The following is a 17265-nucleotide window of genomic DNA, read 5'->3' on the forward strand; positions in this document are numbered from 1 at the left end:
CTAGTCAGTCTCTCCTTGATACCATGAGAATATATATGCATCAAGGAGGAAGAAGTAGTGTTTCAGAATTTTAGTGAAAAAACCATTAAATTACTGCTTGATACTATCAAAGTGTATAGATACCATCAATATATATATATATATAAAGAAGACAAAGCAAACGTAGGGATGTAAATTCCTTCTACTAACAATCACAAAGTTGGAAACAAGACAAAGCATACGTAGGGTTCGCTGCTAGTACATACTTCAGCACAATCTCTTTTCCCGCAATACTTGAAAAATTTAGGCTTCCATACTTTTATTTTTGTCTTGACTCTCTCCTTTATAAACTCTAGCATCTTTTTGTTGAAACGTCCCACAAAAGCCGGTAAACACAAATACATAGCCATGTCTTTTATTTATCGTTGTCCAAGCAACAACAATATCTAAACTTTCTCCTCCTCTCTCACATTTTTACTAAAATGTATTGATGATTTATCTAGATTAATTACTTTCCTAGAGCTTTGATCATATTTCCTTAAAATATTTGCTACATAACTTGCATTTTGATTGTTAGTTGCACAAAATATAAAGGATTCATCGACAAAAAAATAAATGAATTGCGCTTAGCCCTTAGATTTCATTTCTTATATAAGCATCATAAAGAAGACAAAATTAATATTTTCTAGAAAAGACTTATCTGGATAATTAATTTATGTTCAATGATAAATTTGGTAAGAATATCTTTAAGATTTTCTACACACCCTAACTAGGATGTGTATATAAGATAAGAAGAATTATCTGACATTATACTAAAAGGAAACATCAAATAAAATTCAGCAAGTAAAGTCTCTTCTGCCCATTTTGCTGTCTATATATATTTCTGGGTGAGTGCGCTATTTAATTGTTCCATTTTTTGGGTGTTTTTGATGTATTTTTCAGGTAAAGTTATATTTTTTTATTCTTGAATTTTTACCTGATATAGGATCTAAAGAGTGATAAATATTAGTTTTGTTGTTACCGGATATAGGATCTATATATGTTCATTCAATAAATCAACTATGTGTCAATCCGAACCTAGTTGAATTCATCTGACATTATACTAAAAGGAAATATCAAACAAAATTCAGCAATTAAACTCTTTTCTCCCCTTTTTTATCTATGTTTTTTTTCACTCATTTTTTGCTCATTTAATACTCTTTTTGTTGTTCAAGAATAGAGAAAAAGTTTCTCATTTGATTCCTCTCTATATATATATGTGTGTGTGTGTGTATGTGTGTGTGTGCACGCGCGCCATTAAATTATTGCTTTTTATTTGGGGTGTTTTTGATGTTTTGTTTAAAGTAAAGTTTTGATTTTTGTTTTTGAATTTTTGGATTTTTACCTGATATATGATTTGATGAGTGATAAATATTGGTTTTGTTGTTACTTGATATAGGATCTATATATGTTCAATCAATCAATCAACTATGCCTCAATCCGAGCTTATTTGAATTTACTGGTAATGTTAGGATTTTTCTGTCTATTTTGCAGAATTCTGATGATTTTATCTGATTTTCCAGTAATTTAGATCAAGTGTTTTGAGGTTTAATACTTGTTAGTTGTTAGTAGTAAATTAGTTTGAGGTTGTTACTCATTAGCCATTGTATTGTACTGCATTGTTAGATACAATATTTGTTTTACTTCTTTTATGTTTTTTTTACGAGTATGAGTGTTTTGTTTCTCTTCTTTCATATTGTATTTGATATTTTCCCATATCTGGTTGCAGGGTGCTACTAGAGGAGTGATCTTGTGTGGAGTTGTGTTCTACGACTTGGATGTTCTTGATTGATATCGTCTCGAGATGGAAAGAAATGTTTTAGCTTTAGCTGATTCTGGAATCATGCCAGTTTCAAGGAACGAAGAGGTCTCAATCTGATTTTTTATTTGCTATTGAAAATTGGTCTAACTATGTAATACTTGCTTAGTTCTTTAATATTAATCTATTTCATCATGTATTTGCAGCCTGGAGTTGTTGTTTGGCAGTCTAGTAACTCTTTGTCTCTTCTTCCTTATAAGAAGAGGTACTATGTGCTCTATCCACATGCACCTATCCATCTTTCAAGAAATGTTGATTCAGGAATCATGCCAGGGAATGAAGAGGTTTCAATCTGCTCTCTTATTTGTTGTTGAAAATTATTTTAACTGTGTAATACTTGCTTTGTTTTTTAATATTACTCTATTTCATCATGTATTTGCAGCGTGGAGTTGTTGCCCGACAGTATAGTAACACTCTTCTTCCTTATAAGAAGAGGTACTCTTTGATCTATCCTCATGCATTTATCCATCCTTCAAGAAATGTTGACGATTTAGTGAAACCAGCATTGGCTGAAAAATTAGCTGGCCAAGAGGCTGTAGGTACGACAAAAGTTTCTGTCAAGAAGGAAGTTGTTTCCAAACAAGGGGAAAGCCACAATAAACTTGAACTTCCTGCCGATTCATCAGGACACATTGAACTGTCATTAGGCCCAAAGAAACTTTATGTTTCTTCTTTGGTTGATTCAAATACTATTCCAAGTTGTCTGATGCGTGGAACAATAAATCCTTCATTGCTTTCTCCGCCTTTGAATAACAATGATGCTGATGATACTGCACGCACTAATCGATTTAATTGAGATCTGAATATTCCCATGGATTTATGGGAGGCTTCTGGTGATCATTTCGTTGCAATTGGTGAGGGGTCGACAAATGATGGGGAAAAGATAAGTACAAAGGAAGAATGTTATGCTTCTGATGCTTTTGCGGGATGTGTTGGCATTGATAATGTGGGGTGTGCCAGAGAGGATGACATATATGATGACAGTGAGATTCGAGAACCATTGGTGCAGTCAATTGCAGAAGACCCAATGGCTGAGGGGGTGGATTTAGGAAAAAATAATGAATCTTCAAGTAAAAATGTTCATTATTCTCTTTGCTTCACTAACGAAGAAAAAGGTTGCAGTATGCCACTTCATGCTCATGAGTCTCATGATGACTTTATGAAAGCCTGTGATGACAAGCTGAAAAAATTATTCATAATTTCGCTGTCTTCAGACCTGCAACGGGTAGCTCGCTGCGTTCAAGAAGTGGAAGAGAGAGGTATTCTTATATGGAGGAGGAGAAAATCCATCTACAAAGGAATAGGTGATTTATTTTATTGCTGTTTGATTTGTAATTTTCTTTTATACTTCTGTTCAACTCTTGACTTTTTACTACTATGCTTTTTCCAGAGATGAAATCTATGGTTATGCTTCCAAATTTTCTCGAGATAGGTTTCAGGACCGTTCATTTGGTGGGTCAAGGGGGGACTTCAGGTATGGAAGAGATAAGGGTTGGGGATGGGGCCAGGGCCGGTATGTTGTGCGTGATTTTGAAAGCTATAGAGGTGTAGCTGATTATCCCTTTAGACATAAACATATAGCTCCTACTTGGGAGTCTGCAAATGAACGTAATGACTATGATGGTGCTGCCTTTGGTTCTAATATGAGAAGGAAGCCATTAAATGATGATTTGCCTTCATCACGGCATCCACCTGCACGTCGACAGTCCCCCAGTAGAAGAGAAGATATTGCCATTATGGGCACTCAAATGCTTCGTAGAGCTCCCAGGAATATCAGCCCAAGAAGATGCATTGGTGAAGATGGCTTTACATATGTTGGTGTTTGGCATAGTGAGAAGTTTAATAGAGAGTTTCCAACTGATATTAGTAGTCCTGTTTATAGTCACCAGCAGTCTATGTACAATGGACCTGATCGTCATTTCGCTCAGGGTAATATAGAGTTTACTGCAATGCAGAGAAGCGGTTCCCTCGAATGTGGCTGAAATGTCCTGTTAGATCCCGTACTTGGTCCCTTTCTCCAAGGAGACTGACAGAAGGATTGGATGGTTATCAAGATTTATCTCAACAAAGGTCTCCGGTTATGTACAGGGAAGATAGAATGAGGTCTTCTTCACGAACTTCTTTTACTAAAGAAACAATAGCCCCTCAAAGGCATGACCCTCCATCTTATACTACTTGCCGTCTTAATGATATGAGGGATGTGGATGGTGTACAGGAGTCCGGGAATCCGAGGTCTCTTTATAGCAGAAGAAGTCCACCTAATTAGGTATTTACTAGAACCAATAGGCCCAGAGTTGATATTTCAGATCATCATGAGAGGGCTGATGATGTTTGGTACTTTGATGGGACGATACACACTAGTAGATTTCCTGAGCACCACAGTGGCAAAAAAAGTAATTATGGCGAGAGGCAAGGAGGACCTTGGCAAATGAGATATGTCAAAGAGCAAGAAGGTGGTAATCATATACTGAGGCATGAAGAAGAATTTGATGGCTTCAGATTAAAGAAAAGAAGATTTTTTGTAGGGGTTCCATTATTATGCAACACCATGGGTTAAAAGAGACTTTTCCTATACTTTTTGACTTCTCCTTTTCCTTTCCACCACACCCCCAACTTAGGCTTTTGGCCTAAGTTGGCTATTCGCTAAACCACAAATCAAGAGGATTATATGTAGTGGGTCAAGTAAGGTCTAGGGTTCATCAAGGTTCTTCCAAAGAAAGGTAAAGCTCAAAGGGTGTTCAAAAGAGTTTCACACGCTCACGGGTAGGCCACAAAAAGGGATATGTTAAATTTGGCTCACATTCTTTAAAGTTGTCTAAGATCATCTCAAGAGGACACCTTTCTAAATCAATCAGACTAACGGGGCAAATTGTAGGTTTATTCATGCATGGTTCAAAGCAAGCTAATCACACAAGGCATCGACACTTAAGTCTAACAAGACTACACTCACTAGTGTGCAATGGTCATTACAAGAGAATTAATCCGATAAATGGTTAATCATAACGAGATGCAAAAAGTTCACATATTGTTTATGCAACTTCATTTGGTCTTGTCGTAGCTGCGCATTCATGTTCGTTCAATTGAGAGCACTATTCAAATCATCGAAATTGATCGAAACCAAGACTCATTTTTTTTGCAAAAGAACAACCACATTCAACTCACAAGGGGTGGCAAACATGTGCGAAAAATTCAAAATTTTTTGGAAGGGTCAAAATCATCTGCAAGTAAAAAAAATAAAAAAATAAAAGGAGTCTCAAGCTCAAACATCCACAGAAAAGCAGAGAAACATAATTTTGACACAGAGGAACCCAAACATATACATAGAACACAACTATCAGCACAAAAGGTGTGGGCCTCACCCCACCCCAAATAAAAAATATTTGTCACCAAATGCAAATAAAAGTACCCCAAAAGTAGATGTAAGTAAGTCAGCGAGGAAGGTAGAGAATGGTCTTGTCTACGCAGTCTCTCTATCTATCGGGGGCATCAGTTCCTGGAGTAATCTCAGATGGAACAACAGTGCCATATCCATTAGGAGATGTTGTGGACATCTTGGTCGGCAATGTCTGGATCGCCGGCTGCATAACCGTCTCTACTAGATCTGGCAGATCTCTGAATATGCTCGCATTTTGGTTCTCTCTCATCTCCTCCTCATCTGCTATCAGCTCCTCGTTGGTCTCTGCATCCGACTCTGCATTTGTTGTGCTATCCCCTTCATATCTCCGGTGGTCTCAAGAGCATCCACATCATTTGCCCTTTCTATTAGTGAATTCTATTAGTGAAGTGAAGTCAGTAGACTTAAGATAGTCTACGTCTTTCCTCAAACTCGCTATCTCAGCTTTTAAAGTCGTCACCTCAGAGGCCTTCCCCTATCTGCTCTCGCAAGCAACGACTCTCACTGTCAATGCATCAATTGAACTCTGAAGGGGGGGTGAGTGCTGCTATTATGGCCCTGTCAATCATCCCTGGAACAGACCTCTCCAGTCGGGTAGCTCTCACGTCAGCTGAATAAGCCAATTGCCCCATCTTCAGGATCATGGCCTGAGTGATCCTGGCAGGCTGGGAAAATAAGTGAGCACCTGGAGCTTGTGAGGAAGAGGAAGGAGGAGTAGGTATACCTGAGGGCTCCAAGGGCGGAGCAGGCGAAGGTATCTTTGCTGGTAATGAGTCAACATTGACCTCTGGAGAGATATCTATTGGAGCTGCTATTCTCCTATCAACCTCCTCTCATGTGAACTCAACCTCTATACACCGAATATCACTGGAGGAAGACGGGGTGACCTCTATAACGCTAGCAGGATCCCGGGGTACTCCGGCACACCGGCATAACTCAATGATCAAAATAGGAAATGGCAGAGATGTCAGCGTCTGTTTGGCTCTCACAGCCATCTCCTGTGAAACCAACAATCCCAGGTTGATCCGCCTCCTGGCCATGATAGAACCAAGGCAGGTCGCCTTAGGATGACGCAGGATAGACTCTTTCTGGAATGGCATGATAGTGTTGTTGATGAAGCCAAACCAGTATCGAGAGGTGATATTCATATCCCTCTTCTCAATAGGAGCTCCTGCATCCATCCACCTCAGGGTGATGTCAGAAATCATCGGAGCTAACAAACCCTTAAAGTCATAACAATAGGCAAACCCTGGTAAGGCAGTACCAAGTGCAGCGGTCGACCCAATACAACATTAATATGCTCGCTGTGACACTCCACCTCCTTGCCTCTGACAATAACCGACTTCACCGGTCGAAATTAACTAGCCTTTTTCTTATTTTTCGGGACCAACTCCCCATAGGCTGAGTAGAATTCCCGAACCCAGGAAGGGATGTAAGGTTCCTGTGGTCTAGTGAACTACTCGAACTCATGATACACCTCAATATGCTTATCTTCCAAACCTCCACATATAGTAACTTTTCTTCTAGAATGGTTCGTAAACCATCACCTTTCAATCTATTCAGCAATTTGGGTGGAGGTGGAGCTACGGGGAGTGTAGGGACCACTGGAGGTGGTGCCGGAGCTGGCACTGATTCATTAGTAGGAGGATTTATAACTGATGGAACTCTGATGGGTATGGATTGATGTTTCTCTCTTAGCCTATTCTATCGGTGAATCAAGGGTTGTTCATTATCCGGTTCCGAGAAATATGGCTCAATAGCTGACCCTTTTCTAGCGATATGCTTCTTTCGTTTGCCTTTATCTCCCGGTGGGAGATCTTGCTTTCTTTTCTGTGAAAGACGTGATCCTCCTTCATTTATCATAATTCCCTTTGCCTTTTTCTGAGGTGGCTCGTTTAAGTTTGTGCGTACCATATCTACAAAAGATAAAGAGATTAGGTAAAACTCAACACAAGCACAAAGAATATTTCTGCAGAAAGACTGGTTGATCCAGTCGGTGAGTCGCCAAACCTCTTTGGCGAGCTAGGTTGAGCTCGCCGAAAGGATTTCCTTAAACTTTAGGCAAATTGGCACTGAAATAGTCTATTCGGCGAGTGCCGACTACTTTTGGCGAAGACAAGGTTATCCGCCAAAAGATACAGTGAAAGAGAGTATAATGGGTATGCAAAGGGCGATCTAAAGTCCTATCGGCGAGTCGCCAACAACTTTCGGCGATCACGAATGTGTCCGCTAAAAGTTACAGATTTTATAATACTAAGGACATGAATTAAGGGTGGTCTATAACCCATAGGCGAACCACTGAATCGTTCGGCGAGCTCGACCCAGCTCGCCGAATGAGACAACATGCCTATTTTTCAACCCAACTCTCGAAACCGACCTTACGAGCTTCAAATGCAAAATCAAAGCATGCATATACAAAATTCACACATGACCCATACTTCCCATTACACCAGAGTACTTAGACTTTTTCCGGTTTTGCCAAATTTGGCCTTTTAACTGCAAGTACCCTTAAGAATGCAGTCACCCATTACTACTTCATTCAAATCAAAGCACAAACACTAAATCATTCGACTATTAAAGCATTTCAGGCAAAATTTTTGAATTAACAATAGCATGAAAACACCCTATTTCTATCAGAGAGGCTTAGCACACATCATCCTGATACTATAATTGCAAAAGAGTGCAAAATTATCACAAATAAGTTCGGAGTTTTAGAGACTAACCTTCAATGCTAATCAATTTGCTTTCTTTTTGAAATGCTAAGCAGCAAAGAAATTCAACTCCAAGCACTAATCACCGACTAAAATATTAATTTAAGGTAAAAATCTAAGGAAAAGTACCTTTGGTACGATTTTGGGGAGTTTAAAACGAGGGAAAGTGAGAGATTAAAAAATTTGACCTTTGGCCTTTATATAAACGTTCAGTTCTCGGCCATTCGGCGACGTTAATCTTATCGCCGATCAACTCGGTGATGCGCCGAACGCATACTTATCTCGCCGAATTTTACAAGACATCCCTTATTTTGGGGCCATAACGGCAGATTAAATCGGAATATCCAATAGGTTCGGCGATTCGCCAACTGGATCCTTGGCTCGCCAACTTGTACTTTTCAACACCTTTCTCACTTTAATGTACAAAACCGACAAACCATCATTCTAACATAGTAATTAAAAGCAGTAAAACCTTGGGTTGCCTCCCAAGAAGCTCCTTTTTTTACGTCATGGAACGATGCAAATCCTGTCTGATTCTCCGTTCTTGGGGGCAGCCCTAGTGTCACTAGGTGACCCCAATATGTCATTTGGGTGGAGCTGAGGCACTGCAAAACCCAGGAGTGACCTGATTAGCTGGATTGATCTAGAGTGAGATCCGATCATCTGATTTAACACTTTGGTATTCTCCTTCATTTCTTCTAGCATCCGATCTTGTTTGGTAATCTTTTGGAGAATGATTTGAAGTGTGTCCTCGACACGATTTTTTTCCCCATCTCTAGACTTCCTCCGCTCATGAGGCACTATGTACCTCCCTTCACTATTGCATTGGATTTCCACCTCTGAGATTTTGGTGGCCAAGTCGTTTAGCTAAGATGCCAGTGCGGTCAGCGTGAGGTCCTTCTGGACTCCTTGGCTCATTTCAACCAATTTTCCACTACTCTGCTCAGCCATGCTCATCAAAATGGACAACTCAACGAAAAACAAAACTAAAAGTAAAGTTGGTGAAACTACAACTAAGAAGATAAAAAATTCTACTAATCTAACAATTCTCAAATAACACCACTCCCCGCCAGCGGCGACATTTTGATGTTGGTCGTAATCAATGACACAACTTCCAATTCAAGTGTCTACGATCGTGCATTAGTATAATAACCGAACCAAGGGTTGGGGTCCTCCCAAGAGAGTGGTTTTGAGAATTTATAGAAAAATAAAATTTAGTTCTAACTAGTCATACTTAAAGACGTTAACGAGTAAAAATATAGTAAATAAAAGGGGGTGACACAAAGTGTCAAATATCAAATTGGGTTTCTGTCACAAATAAATAAAACAGCAAATTAACAATGGAATCTAAGCAATGAGAGGGGGATTCTTGGGATGTGACTTGAATACGGGTTAATCTAAATTATTGGGTACATGCTTTCGATAAAAAAGTTATAGAGTAATAGTGACTAGGCTAGGCTTTATGTGGAAATAAGTTCTCTCTCGAGTAGCTTACCCTATTTCAAATGGGTTCCTCTCGGACACCCACTTGCCGCATGAAGGCCAGCCTACGCCTTACCCTACTCACTCTCTCGAGCTGAGTGTTAAGATATGGAACTAGGTATCACCCTCTCGGGTTGAACCTCATGTCGACCCACTCCTTAGGCCATCAATTTAGTGGTCTGTTTTACGACCTCTCTCTCGCAAGCCGAAAACACATAAATTAACTTGTATTTGCAAGTACAAATTCATTAGATTCATGCACAACCACTAAAAGAAATCACAACTAAACTAGAAATAAACTATCGGCAAGAATGACCCAATAAATATCTTAACCCATATTCGCTAAATCACACCCCAAGAATTGGGGTTTTTGGCCACACATCAAGAGATAGAAATTTATACCTAAATGAGTTTGCATTCAAATGGGTATGAAGATTTAAGTCTTGTTACAGGCCAAGAATGAAGAATCTAAGAGACCCAACTCCAAATCTTGAAGATGAAAACCCTCTTCTCTTTCAAGTCACCAAAACCCTCTCACTTAAAGTGAAAAGTACTATTATATTGTGGAAATTTAAATAAATGTTCCACTCTCCAAAAATTAATAAAGAGTTTAATATTTATAGACTTCAGAAATTCGTGCTGGCGGTTCATTCGGCGAGGTTAGTTGGAATCGCCGATTAATTCCGCGATTCGCCCTTTGGTGTAGTTCGTCGCCGTCTTGCACTAGCCTTCAGCATAGTCATGCTCTGTGTCGTTGGGAGACATAGTACTGATTCGCGAAACTATTCGGCGACACATTGACTGCTCCTTTCATCACCTTTTTTATCCTTCTCCTTCCGGGCTTCGCGTACTGGAACAAAGGGCGAACTGCATCCCTTCGGTGAATCGCCAAGTGTGCTTGGCGATGCTCAGGTTTCAGCTTCTTCGTTCTTTTTGTTCCTTTTTGCGCCTAAGTGTCCATGTTTCCACTAAAACTTGAAATACCTAAAACTTAAAGGTTTTTATCAGATATTGAGATAAAATAAGCATTCGAGGACACAATTTCTATTAAAATATAGCCCTAAATGAGTCCAATTTGTGGACTCATCAACACCCCCAACTTAAACTTTTGCTTGTGCTCAAGTAAAACTTAAGTTCAGCAGTTCAAATAGGATGTCTCAAACAGTGCTACACAAGACTCAATCATGAATGCACACAACAAGACTCAATTTACTTATGCAGGAATCAATTGTGTACTCAAAGATTCAAGTTGTGACACACCATTACCAAAGATTCTTATGCTCACAATACTTGCTACTTGTGCAAGTTCAAGCTCAACAAAAAGTATCTAAATGCCCTCACATAAAGAATTATTTGATATTCACACACTGAGGTTAATCAATTCAAGACCAGGAATCAAATGCAACGCTCCCATTCAAAAAGAGGAACACAATGCATGTTTTCACCAATAGGGTTGCCCTTATTTTCCAATCGACTTTCGATTTGGCTTAATCAAGATCAAAAAGGTCTTCCATAGGCTTGTAATGGGGATGAGTGCAAAGGTATGGTCATTTAGGCTCAGTGACTTTTTCCTCGTGATATGTGGTATTCTCAAGGCATTCCCTTCTTTTCCTTTATCAATTATTTTTCTAGTGCTTCTAAGTCATCTTTTTATTAATCTCCATGGATTGCTTGGAAACCCGATTACTTTTGTACTTTATTCCACAATTTTTTATTTTTTTTCGTAGGGGTGCCATTATTATGCAACTCCATTGGTTAAGGGAGACTTTTCCTGCCCTTCTTGACTTCTCCTTTTCCTTTTCACCACACCCCCAACTTAGGCTTTTGGCCTAAGTGGGCTATTCGCTAAACCACAAATCAAGAGGATTATAGGTAGTGGGTCAAGTAAGATCTAGGGTTCATCAAGGTTCTTCCAAAGAAATGTAAGGCTCAAAGGGTGTTCAAAAGAGTTTCACAGGCTCACGGGTAGGCCACAAAAGAGGTATGTGATAAATTTGGCTCACACTCTTTAAAGTTGCCTAAGATCATCTCAAGAGGACACCTTCCTAAATCAATCATACTAACGGGGTAAATTCTAGGTTTATTCATGCATGGTTCAAAGCAAGCTAATCACACAAGGCATCGACACTTAAGTCAAACAAGACTACACACTTTCGCTAGTGTGCAACGGTCATTACAAGAGATTCAATTCGATAAATGGCTAATCACAATGAGATGCAAAGAGTTCACACATTGTTTATGCAACTTCATTTGGCCTCGTCATAGCCGTGCATTCGTGTTCATTCAATTGAGAGCACTATTCAAGTCATTGGTATTGATCGAAATCGAGACTCAAATTTTTTTGCAAAAGAACAGCCACATTCAACATACAAGGGGTGGCAAAAATGTGCGAAAAATTCAAATTTTTTTGAAAGGGTCAAAATCATTTGCAATTAGAAAAAATAAAAAATAAAAGGAGTCTCAAGCTCAAACATCTATAAAAAAAGCAAATAAATATAATTTTGACTCAGAGCAACCCAAACATATACACAGAACACAACTATCAACACAAAAGGTGTGGGCCTCACCCCACCACAAATAAAAGAAGTTGTCCTCAAATGCGAATAAAAGTACTAAAAACTAAAAATTAGTAAGACAAATAGAGAGGTAAAGAAGTGATCCTGGCTATGCGGTTAATCCATCTGCCATGGCGGCATAGTTCCTCTGCGACTTTTGGGTGTAGATCTTTCACAATTTTAGCATTAAAAAAAAGGGCGAGGTCGGGACGTTAATTGAGTCGTTGAGTAATTTAGCAAGCTCTCCACAACATCGCTAAACAACCAAACACGCCTACTTTCAACCCACTTTCTCGAATGCTTCACCGCCACCTTGTTTCAGCTCTACTCAAGTTTCATCCAATTTTTTGCGTACTCGGTGATATCAGTCTGAATCACTGGATTAGTTGGCGTATCGCCAAGCTTTCACTTGTTTCGCCGAGTTTTATAGAATTTTCCAGTAAACCTGGGAGTTCAAACGACGGTTGCCCTCAAGATCGCTAACAGAATCGGTGATGTGCCAATAAGTTCACATGCTCGCCGAGTTTTAAAGGCTTCAATTTTGGAGATAATTGGAGTCAAACGGCGGACAAGGTTACAGTCACCGATCCCTTTGGCGACTCGCCAATTGGATCTGTTGCTTGTCACCCTGCACTTTTCGAGCACTTTTCACATTTTAACCTATACCACAACACATCATTATTCTAACATAGTAATTAAAAGCAGTAAAACCCTGGGTTGCCTTCCAAGAAGCGCCTTATTTTAGGTCATGGCACGATGCAAATCCTGTCTCATTCTCCGTTATTGTGGGTAGCCCTAGTGTCACTAGGTGACCCCAATATGTCATTCGGGTGGAGATGAGGCACTGTAAAACTCAAGAGTGACCTGATTAGCGGGATTGATCTAGAGTGAGATCAGATCATTTGATATAACACTTCGATATTCCCCTTCATTTCTTCCAACACCCGATCTTGATCGGTGATCTTTTGCAGAATGATTTGAAGTGTGTCCTCGACACGATTTTCCCCAATCTCTAGACTTCCTTCGCTCATGAGAGGGTATGTACCTCTATTTACTATTGCATTTGATTTCCACCTCTGAGATTTTGGTGGCCAAGTCGTTTAGTTGAGATACCAGTGCGGTCAGTGTGAGGTCCTTTAGGACTCCTTGGCTCATTTCAACTAATTTGTCAGTACTCTACTCTACCATGCCCATCTAAATGGACAACTCAACAAAAAAAAAAACTAAAAGTAAAGATAGTGAAACTACAACTAAGAAGATAAAAAATTCTACTAATCTAAAATTCTCAAATAACACCACTCCCCGGCAACGGCGCCATTTTGATGTTTGACGTAATCAATGACACAACTTCCAATTCAAGTGTCTACGATCGTGAAATAGTATAACAATTCAACCAAGGGTTGGGGTCGTCCCAAGAGAATGGTTTTGAAAATTTATAGAAAAATAAAATTTAGTTCTAACTAGTCGTAGCTAAAGACGTTAACGAGTAAAAACATAGTAAATAAAAGAGGGTGAGACAAAGTCTCAAATATCAAATGGAGGTTTTGTCACAAATAAATAAAAACAACAAATTAACAATGGAATTTAAGCAATGATAGGGGGATTCATGGGATGTGACCGGAATACGGGTTAATCTAAAGTATTTGGAACATGCTTTCGATAGAAAAGTTATAGAGTAATAGTGACTAGGCTAAGCTTTATGTGGAAATAAGTTCTCTCTCGAGCAACTTACCCCGTTTCAAATGGGTTCCTCTCGGACACCCACTTGCCGCATGAAGGCCAGCCTACGCCTTACCCCACTCACTCTCTCGAGCTGAGTGTTAGGATATGAGACTAGGGCTCACCCTCTCGGGCTGAACCTCATGTTGACCCACTCCTTATGCCATCAATTTAGTGGTCTTAGTTTTACGACCTCTCTCTCGAGCAAGCCGAAAACACACAAACATACTTGTATTTGCAACTACAAATTCATTGCATTCATACACAACCACTAAACGAAATCACAATGAAACTACAAACAAACTATCAGCAAGCATGACCCAACAAATATCTTAACCCATATTTGCTAAATCACACCCCAAGAATTGGAGGTTTTAGCCACACATCAAGAGATAGAAATTTATACCTAAATGAGTTTCCATTCAAATGGGTATGAAGATTTAAGTCTTGTTAGAGGCCAAGAAGGAAGAATCTAAGAGACCCAACTCCAAATCTTGAAGATGAAAATCATCTTCTTCTTCAAGTCTCCAAAACCCTCTCAGTTAGAGCAAAAAGTACTATTCTCAATGGAAATTAAAATAAATGTTTGACTCTCTAAAAATTAATAAAGAGTTTAGTATTTATAGACTTCAGAAATTAGTGCTTGCGGATCGTTCGGCGAGGTTAGTCGGAATCGCCGATTAATTCGGTGATTCGCCCTTTGGTGTAGTTCGTCGTTGAATTGGACTAGACTTCATCATCGTCGTGCTCTGTGTCGTTGGGTGACATAGTACTGCTTCGCAGAACTATTCGACGACACACTGACTGCTCCTTTCATCGCCTTTTTGATCCTGCTCCTTCAGGGCTTCGCGTACTGGAACAAAGGGCGAAGTGCGTCCCTTCGGCGAATCGCCAAGTGTGCTTGGCGGTGCTTAGGTTTTAGCTTCTTCATTCTTTTTGTTCCTTTTTGCGCCTAAGTGTCTATGCTTCCACTAAAACTTGAAATACCTGAAACTTAAAGGTTTTTATCAGATGTTGAGATAAAATAAGCATTCGAGGACACAATTTTCTATTAAAATATAGTCCTAAATGAGTCCAATTGAAGAAAAGAAGATTTTGAGTTGATCGTTCACTGAACCTGTAATATTAGTAATTGCTATGGGTAAAAGCAACATGTTCTTGTATAATAAAGTAGAAAGATTTCGGAACTCATCTAGATGAATGATATTTGTCAAAGAGAAAGAACACGACTTAGATACAAATTATCTCCTTATTGAAAGCACTGTATGGCTTAATAGCTAATCAAACCTTGAATTTATGGGAAAATATGTATTTATACATGTTTTGCTTCAATCTTGTTGGCAATAAGTTGTCCAACGATCACGCTTCCTAATTTGTCTTTCTAAAAGGAGGAAAGAACTAGTTTTAAGATGCTCTACTGTGCTAGCTTGAAAATAACTTCGTTAGTTTGAGTTGCTAATGTGCATGTTGGCTTTGTGTATTTTTCTTGTCTATGTTTTTTTCACTTATGTTTTTGCTCATTTGTTATATATATATGTATGTGTGTGTGTGTGCGCGCGCTATTTAATTTTTACTTTTTTTGGGGTGTTATATATGTGTGCTATTTAATTGTTACTTTTTCTAGGTTGTTTTTTATTTCTTTTAGGTAAAGTTTTTTTATTTATTATTCTTGGATTTTCAAACTAATAAAAAGAAATGTCTACCACTGCAGAAATCACCCCCTTTTTATAATTAGCTTTCTTAAAGTAGCTTGATGATAAATTTAGGAGCACTCTTTTCTTCTAGATTCTCTACCTATGCATAATTGTTAACATTATCAATTTTTTATTAGAATGATAAATAATATTTGTTCTTATTTGATTGCGTCAAACTGTTTGTGACATGATCACTTGGGACATGTCAATTACAAAACCTTGCAAGGAAAACTAATCAACTTAGAAGTTTTATCTAACTTTGAGTGCAATAAATAAAAATATCAAGTTTGTGTTGAATCTAAGTATGCTAAGCATTCTTATAAATTTGTTGAAAGGAATTTTAACCCCTTGAGTTGATTTACACTGACATTTGTGATATGAAGTCAACACCATCTCATGGTGGGAAAAAGTATCTTATAACTTTTATTCACAATTGTGTTAGATACAGTTATGTCTATTTGGTGAATGGTAAGGTTGAAGATATAGAAACGTCTAGGCAATATAATTTTGAAGTTGAAAATCACGTGGGAAAAAGATAAAAAGTGATAGGGATGAAGAGTATAATCTCATTTTGCAAAAATATGTTTGGAAAGTGGGAGTATCCATCAAACTACTGCCATATTCACCTCAATAATGGAGTTGCAGAACGAAAAAATCCAAACTTTGAAGGAAATGATGGTTGCATTACTTATATGTTTAGGTTTACCAAAAAAGTTGTTTGAGGAAGCTATCCTTACAGTAAAAGGGAACAAAAAAAAGTTTTATCTGTTCAGAAAGAAAGCAATAAAAAGTTTTGTTTGTTCAGGACATAATCTATTCCATATGAGAAATGGAAAGGAAGGAAATTCAACATGAAATATTTCAAAGTGTGGGGATGTCTAACCAAAGTCCAAGTTCCTATCCCCAAAAGGATCAAAATAGAACCTAAGACTGGACTGTAAAACTAGACTTGAGTAGTCTAGTAAAGGTCTAAAAGATCTTGGAAAGAACCAAAGGAGAATTTACTTAATAAAGAGATTCAGAGGCGCAGTAAATGTCAATCAAAGGACATCTACTTCCTTCAGATCTGGTTTTGTAACATTTCATATGTCTTCTGTGGGCTTATCCTTTTGGAAAGATGGTGTTAATAGTGAGATTGATTCAATCTTGATCAATCATATTAGAAGTTGATTGATCTTCCTCCTGGAAATAAACCTTTGAGTTCAGAGTGAATTTTTAAAAGGAAAATGTAAGTTAATGGGACTATTGACAAATATAAGGCTAGACTTGTAGTCAAAGGATACATACAAAAGGAAGGTCTCGATTACTTTTATACATACTCTCCAGTAACAAGGATAACATCTATTAGGGTGTTAATACCACTAGCGGTTGTGCATGATCTTGAAATCCATCAAATGGGTATTAAGACAACTCTTAAATGGAGAGTTGGAGGAAGAAATTTACATAAAATAACTTGAGGGGTTTGTAGTTCCAGATAAAGAAAAGAAAGTGCACAAAATTTTTAAGTCACTTTATGGGCTCAGTCAAGCACCCAAACAATAGCATACTAAATTTGACCAAACGATGTTGGCAAATGGTTTCAAAAATTAAACGATGTTGGCAAATGGTTTCAAAAATTCAACGAGTGTGATAAATGTGTCTACATTAAAAACATTCTGAATCATGAAGTCATTGTTTGTTTATATGTTGATACATGTTAATAATGAGTAAAAATATTGATGATATATATGCTACTAGGCGCATGTTGCCCAACAAGTTTGATATGAAGGACTTGGGAGTTGTTGATTTGATCTTAGGAATCAGAATTCATAAAACTCCTCAAGAACTAGCATTATCTAAATCTCATTATATTGAAAGAGTATTGGATAAATTC

General features: G+C 38.3%; 1 pseudogene; it reads left to right on the forward strand.

The window, feature by feature from the left end:
• The first annotated feature begins 1822 nt into the window (after nt 1-1822).
• Nucleotides 1823-4394, forward strand: LOC125823867 (uncharacterized; annotated as a pseudogene).
• Nucleotides 4395-17265: the final 12871 nt, after the last annotated feature.

This window comes from Solanum verrucosum, unplaced genomic scaffold (assembly GCF_900185275.1).
Source record: "Solanum verrucosum unplaced genomic scaffold, falcon-dt-bn FXZP01000015.1, whole genome shotgun sequence".
Taxonomy (NCBI): Eukaryota; Viridiplantae; Streptophyta; class Magnoliopsida; order Solanales; family Solanaceae; genus Solanum; species Solanum verrucosum.